The following is a 7976-nucleotide window of genomic DNA, read 5'->3' as shown; positions in this document are numbered from 1 at the left end:
ACGCGGGTTTGATCCCTGGGTCGGGAAGATCCCCTGGAGAAGGAAATAGCAACTCACTCCAGAATTCCTGCCTGGGAAATGCCATGGACAGAGGACCCTGGCGAGATGTAGCCCAAGGGGTTGTAAAAGAGTCGGACACGCCTGAGCAACTGACACTTCCACTGTTTTCAGGCACCTCACGTTAATGAATTTAGCTCTTTTCTAAGGAAGATGCTAGAGTCTGGGCTCCTTGACATCACTCCTTGATAAGCACCTGGGCTTCCCTGGTGGCTCAGAGCTTAAAGCGTCTGCCTGGAATTCGGGAGACCTGGGTTCGATCCCTGGGTCGGGAAGATCCCCTGGAGAAGGAAATGGCACCCCACTCCAGTACTCTTGCCTGGAGCATCCCCTGGAGGGAGGAGTCTGGTAGGCTACAGCCCACAGAGTCACAAAGAGTCGGACACGACTGAGCGACTTCACTTCACTTCACTTTGCTGTCTAGGGCTGGAATCCTGTTCTTCCCCATCCTGAGTCCCCATCTGGGTGCACAGATGGGGGTGCCTGCAGTGGCTGAGGGCTTGGCAATGAGCCGTCTGTTTCCATCCTGAGTCCCCTCGTGGCTCATGGCAGGAGGGCAGCTGCCGTGACTGATGGTAGCAACATCTTTTGTTTACTGATACGGCAGTAAAGGATTTTCATCCGCAAGGGAAATAAGGAGACCGAAGCTGAGATTGACACAGCAGTGGAAGTGCGGAGCCTTAACCACTGCACTCCCGGGGAAGTCCCAAGAAATCACTTAGCCTTAACTAGAATGTTCAGTTCAGTTCAGTTCGACCCCATGGACTGCAGCACCCCAGGCCTCCCTGTCCATCACCAACTCCCAGAGTTTAGATTGATGAAGACTGAAGATCAATCAGAAACAGATACCAAGGAGTGTGGGACTTGAGATACAAATTAGATCCACACTAGATCTGCCAGTTCCTGAAACAAGTGGGACAGAGCTGGAAGCAGCCCCTAAGCCTCCTAGCCCAATGGGATGGCCTTTTGTTGGAGGAGTGGGATGAGAAAGCCAGGGCAGTCATTACTAATTGATTACTGTGCTCTTCCCAGCCAGACCCGGATGTGGCCCCAGATTTTCTTAAACAGAGCTCCAGAATTCCAGAACCAACCAACTGGAGGTGGACATCAAGATGAAGCCTGACCCAACAAAAGTATAACTCAAACAGATGCGTACACCCTATGTTCATAACAGCACCATTCACAAGAGCCATGACATGGAAACAGCCCAAACGCCCACTGACAGCTAAGTGGATAAAGAAAATGGATATACATATATACATTGAGGTCACTGCAGATGGTGACTGCAGCCATGAAATTAAAAGACACTTACTCCTTGGAAGGAAAGTTATGACCAACCTAAACAGCATATTGAAAAGCAGAGATATTACTTTGCCAACAAAGGTCCATCTAGTCAAGGCTATGGTTTTTCCAGTGGTCATGTATGGATGTGAGAGTTGGACTGTGAAGAAAGCTGAATGCTGAAAAATTGATGCTTTTGAACTGTGGTGTTGGAGAAGACTCTTGAGAGTCCCTTGGACTGCAAGGAGATCCAACCAGTCCATCCTAAAGGAGATCAGTCCTGGGTGTTCATTGGAAGGACTGATGCTGAAGCTGAAACTCCAGTACTTTGGCCACCTCATGAGAAGAGTTGACTCATTGGAAAAGACTCTGATGCTGGGAGGGATTGGGGGCAGGAGGAGAAGGGGACGACAGAGGATGAGATGGCTGGATGGCATCACCAACTCCATAGACGTGAATCTGAGTGAACTCTGGGAGCTGGTGATGGACAGGGAGGCCTGGCGTGCTGTGATTCGTGGGGTTGCAAACAGTCGGACACGACTGAGCAACTGAACTGAACTGAACTGACATACACTGAAATACTACTCAGCCACAAAAAAGAACGAATAATGTCATTTACAGCTACATGGATGGCCCTGCTGCCGCTAAGTCGCTTCAGTCGTGTCCGACTCTGTGGGACCCCATAGACGGCAGCCGTAGAGATTACCATACTATGTGAAGTAAATGAGAAAGAGAAAAACAAATACGGCATGGTATCACTTATATGTTAAATCTAAAATAGGACACGGAAGAAAGTGAAAGTGTTAGTCGCTCAGTTGTGCCCCACTCTTTTGCGACCCCATGGACTGCAGCCCGCCAGGCTCCTCCGTCCATGGGATTTCCCAGGCAAGAATACTGGAGCGGGTTGCCATTTCTCCAGGGGATCTCCCTGACCCAGGGATCGAACCCGCGTCTCCTGCCTCTCCTGCACTGGCAGGTGGATTCCTTACCACTGAGCCATCTATACAGAACAGAAACAGACACAGGCAGAGAGAACAGACTCATGGTGGCCAGGGGGTGAGGAGGCGGGGGAAGGACAGACGGGGAGTTTGGGATTAGCAGATGCAAACTGCTATACAGAGTGGAAACAACAGGGTCCTACTGTACAGCACCGGGAGCTATATCCAATATCCTGTAGCTGTAATGGAAAAGAAGAGCAAAAAGAATATGTATGTATAACTGAATCACTTTGCTGCACAGCACAAATTAATGCATTGTAAGTCAGCTATACTAAAGTAAAAAAACAAGTTTAAAGAAGCTATAACCGAGAATGTTGGAAAAACTAATATACATATGTAAGCATTTTCTTTATTCATTCGTCTGCCAATGGAGACATAAATTGCTTCCATGGATTAGCTGTAGTAATTGATGCTGCTATGAAAATGGGTGTACAAATATCTTTGAGATCTTGCTTTCAATTCCTTTAGGTATACACCCAGAAGTGAAGTTGCTGGTAATTCTAAGTTTTTTGGTAACCACCACAGTGTTCCTTAGTGGCTGCAGCATTTTAAGTTCCCACCACCTGTGTACAAAGTTAACAATTCCTCCACATCCTCACCAACACTTGTCTTTTGTCTCTTTGATAGCAACCCTTGTGATGGATGTGAGGTGGCACCTCATTGTAGTCTTCTGATTGTGTTTGCTAACGATTAGTAACGCTGAGCATCCCTTCACGTTTGTTGGCCACCTGTATATACTTTGGAAATCATGTCTATTCAACTCCTTTGCACGTTTTTAATTGTAACGTTAGTTTTCTGTTGTTGAATTCTGAGTTCCTTATAGATCCTTCCATTGTTCCTGTACATCCTGAATATTAACTCCTCATGTTGTTGTTTACTCGCTAAGTCGTGTCCAACTCTTTGCAACCCTATGGACAGTAATTCTCCAGGCTCCTCAGTCCAAAGGATTCTCCAGGCAAGAATAACTGAAGCGAGTTGCCATTTCCTTCTCCAGGAACTCTTCCCAACCCAAATGTCGAACTCGAGTCTCCTGCATTGGCAGCCAGATTCTTTACCACTGAGCCACCGGGAAGCCCAACCCCTTATGAATGATTTTCAAATATATTCTCTCATCCTCTCAGTTGCCTTTCTTTTTTTAAACTCTGTGTATTGTGTCCTTTGATGCACTTTTAATTTTGATGTAGTCCACTTATATATTTTTATTCTGTTGCCTGTGCTTCTGGTGTCACATCCAGGAAATCGCTGCTAAACTTTGAGGACCTACTTGATAGCACAGGAGACTCTATTTAATGTTGTGTGGCAGTCTGGGTGGGAGGGAGTTTGGGGGAGAATGGATCTAGGCACACGTATGACGGAGTCCCTTTGCTGTTCACCTGAAACTATCACAACAGTGTTTGTAAATCGGCTATACTCCAGTACGAGTAAAAATTTCAATAAAAATAAATAAATACATTAAAAAAGGGGGAAAAAAGAGAAAGCATTGCCAAACCCACTGTCATGTAGCTTTTGCCCTGTTTTGTTCAAGTTTTATAGATTTTGCTCGTATGTTTACATATTTGATCAGTTTTGAATTAATTTTTGTATATGGCATAAAGTGAGGATCCAACTTTATAATTCTATGAATATTTATGGCCTTTCTTCCTGTGTCTCCCGCAACCTTGGCCATTACACAAGCTTTCCACTCACTGCCCATGTGGATGCCTCCACCGAAGCCCCTGTCTGCACCTGGAATACAGAGCCACGAGGTGGCGCTGTTGTCTCCTGTGAATATTGGTGACGATAACTCTATATCAGCATAATTATGGACTGGGCTTCCCTGATAGCTCAGTTGGTAAAGAATCTGCCTGCAATGCAGGAGATCCCAGTTCTATTTCTGGCTCGGGAAGATCCGCTGGAGAAAGGATAGGCTACCCACTCCAGTATTCTTGGGGTTCCCCTGTGGCTCCGCTGATAAAGAATCTGCCAGCAATGCGGGAGACTTGGGTTTGATACCTGGATTGGGACGATCCCCTGGAGAAGGGAGAGACTACCCGCTCCAGTGTTCTGGCCTGGAGAATTCCATGAACTGTATAGTCCATGGGGTCGCAAAGAGTCAGACATGACAGAGTGACTTTCACTTACAATTATAGAATGTGCTGCAATGCAGGAGACCCAAGTTCGATCCTTGGGTCAGGAAGATCCCCTGGAGAAAGGAATGGCTACCTGCTCCAGTATTCTTGCCTGGAGAATTCCATGGACAGAGGAGCCTGGCGAGCTACAGTTCATGGGGTCGTAAAAAGTCAGACAATGACCGAGACTGAACGACAAGCACAAACAAGGCCTTTCCATAGGCCTTCGCATCACTTGGTCCTCTCAGTGACCCGCAGAAGGAGGTGGTAGGTCACAGAGAGGCGAAGTTGCTGAGCCAAAGTCACAGAGCTAGGAAGTATCAGAGACAAGATTCGATTCCATAAGCCAGAGGCAGAAGATTTCTGCAGTGAAATTGTTGGTGTACCAACACCAGCTATCCCTGCCTGGGGAAAGGCTATTTTTTTTTTTCCCTTTTTTCCTGAAATTAGATGCTTCCTACCCTTTAGGTGTTAAAAGATGGTTTTTCTTCTATGGAATATGGAGACAGTAGATTCGTGGTGGCTTTTTGTGTCCTTAGTAACCAAAATTAAACATTCCTGGAAATTCCCTAGAGGTCCAGTGGTACGGTAAAAGTGCAGCGCAGGGGTAAAGGGATTTAATAGATGGATACACACACATATTCTTTTTCAGATCCTTTTTCATTACAGGTTATTAGCATTTACTTTAGATATTTATTTTTAAATTTTTAAATTATAGTTTATTTACAATATGATGTTAGTTTCAAGTGTATAGCATGGTGACTGAGTTACACATACATATGCAATCTGGTTTTTTTTTTTTTTTTTTTCAGATTCTTTTCCATCTATGTGGAAAGAAAATAGGCCTTTTTGAATCAGGAGTTTGTGACGAACCGCAGCAAGGTGCTTGCATGGCATTAGGACATTTGAAAAAATTAAAATATGTGCCAGTGGTTGGGGTTCTGTGCCTCCACTGTGGGGGGGGCACAGGTTCAATTCCTGGTCAGGGAACTAGGATACCACATGGACAGTGCACAGCCTAAATTAATTACTTACTTAAATTAATTAATCCTGTAGGTAGATATTTGTGGCCTCCACAATATCACTATAGGATTCCTCTTCTAAATACAAGTAAAATTGCTTTTGTACAACACCACCCATATGTACAAATGTAAGACCATCTTCCCGGGAATAATTGTGCAGTCTGAGTTTAATTTCCATACGTTTTGCTTTCCTGATTTCACAGGGTCAGAGTCACTTCTTTAAGCCTCCCCAAATCACATTAAGTGGATCTTTTAAGGCCCATGTCGCTTCCCCAAACTGTCTCTTGTAATTCAAAATTTAGTTCTTGAGAGAATGCTTCCAGCCCCAAAATTCTTAAGAACTCCCTAGTTCCTATGAGATAATGGGAGGTGGACTCACTAAAAGAGGGCATCCAGGTGTCGGTGATGTGAGCCCCTGGTAAGTGGTTCTTTTGGTTTTTGTGTGTTTGTTTTGCCGACCTGCCTCTTCGCAGCACTCAGCACTACAGCAGAAGCTAGTGGGTCCCCAAGAACCACAAGCTGCTGTGGGGGGAGAGGGACCTGAATACCTGGAACACCCCCTCCCCCACCAGAACACCCCCGTAGTGACCTGGGGACCAACAGTGACCCTGTGTTTGCAGGCACGATTGCCCCTCCCTTAAGTCAGGACCCAGGGGCACATCCAAGCAGAGCCCCCTTGTTGCCAGCACACAGCCCAGTGACACCAAGGCAAGGCTGCGCTGAGATGTAGGCTCTGGCCTTTACTGTTGGTGACCCTGATTCTGCCAAAGGCACAGTGAGAAGCAGCCCTGTCGCTAGGGTCCCCTCGTCACCTGCCCAGGCTTTGTTGGACACAGGACTGTTGGGTCATCACCCAGCTCACTTTCCTCTGGTTCGGGATCCACACTCCCAGGGTCTAAGCAGCAAAAGCTGACCTAAAGAACAGCTTGCTCAAGAAGCAGCCAGAGCTCAGCTTCCTGCATCCTGGACCTTGCCTCTGGTCTGTCTAACACAAACTTATCTCCCTCCAGGAAACTGGAATCCCAAGATCTCAAAGAGTGTGTGAAGAGAAGGAGGGAGGCAGAATAAGGCGGAGCAGAAGACACCTAATGCCCAGATCTTGGTTTTAAAAGCCACACTGCAAACAAAGAAACCAGGCCTTCCTAGAGAAGCAACTGATTCACAAGGAGGCAAGATTCACAAAACAGGCCAGTACTTCCAATTCCTGCTGAGATCTTACCCCATCATTTTTTATTATTATCCTTATTACTTTATATTTTGTGAAAAGGTAACATATGTTTATAATAACTTTTTTTAAAGCACGCTGCTGGAAAGAGTCCACAGTTCAGAGTAAGTCTCCCTTCCCTTATGTCAGTGAAGGGAACAAGACCCATCAGCAGAGAGAACGGAGCCACACACAGCGAGAGAAAATCCATCAGCCTCACACAGCCAGAGATACTGCTGTTTGGCTTGCCCTTATTCTCTATCAAATCCACCCCTCCACCCCCCACCCCTGTATCTTTCCATCAGCTTAAGTGACTCAGAGCGAGTGTCATTTCTCTCCCAAGAGCCTTGACTGAGATCTGCTTTAGCAGCTCGATACCATAATTGTATCACTTTGCTAAATTAATGATCCTGTGTACACCAAGAATCTCCATAAACACGATGTCATTTGATTCTCATCCTCACAGGTGCACTGGGCGATGAATAGACAAGTAAAATTAACACCTGCCCCATTTTATAGATGAGAAGACAGACTTGGAGAATCAGGAAGGATGTGCAGAAGGCCGTGACTGTGAAGCAGGAACCAGGCTTCCTGGAACCGCCGGGAACACTCTCCACTCCCTCCCATCCTCTCCAGGCCCCACTCATAGGCACGTACTCTGACTGAAGACTTAAAGATAAAAGCTGTACCGATAAAACTCTTAGGAGAAGACATGGGGCAAATAGGCATAATCCTGGTTTTGGATATGGTTTCTTAGATATGGCATCAAAATCACAAGTAATAAAAAATACATAAATTGGACTTCAAAAAAAGTTAAAACTTAAAAAAAAAAACATTTTTGCACTATCTTACTAGGCCACTGTCAAGAAAGAAAAAAGCCTACATAATGGGAGAAAATATTTTCAAATTATATGTGTTATAAGAGTCTAGTATCCAGAATACAGAAAGAATTCATGCATCTCACCAACAAAAAGACAATTCAGTTTAAAATGAGCAAAAGACTAGAATAAAATTTCTCCAGAAAAGTTTTACAAATGGCTTACAGGCATATGAAAAGATGTACAACATCATTAGTCATTAAGAAAATGCAAATCAAAATCACAATCAGATATCACTTCACACCCATTGAGATGACTTTAAGTTTTGAAAAGGAAAATAGTTTTGGCAAGGATGTGAAAAGAACTGAAATCCTCGCACACTGCTGGTAGTAATATGAACTGGTACAGTCGCTATGGAAAATAATATGGAGGCTTCTCAAAACATTAAGCATAGAATGGCCATATGACCGATGTCTTTGTCAGCCTGG

This window comes from Capra hircus, chromosome 17 (assembly GCF_001704415.2).
Source record: "Capra hircus breed San Clemente chromosome 17, ASM170441v1, whole genome shotgun sequence".
Lineage (NCBI taxonomy): Eukaryota > Metazoa > Chordata > Mammalia > Artiodactyla > Bovidae > Capra > Capra hircus.
This window is presented reverse-complemented; position numbering follows the sequence as displayed.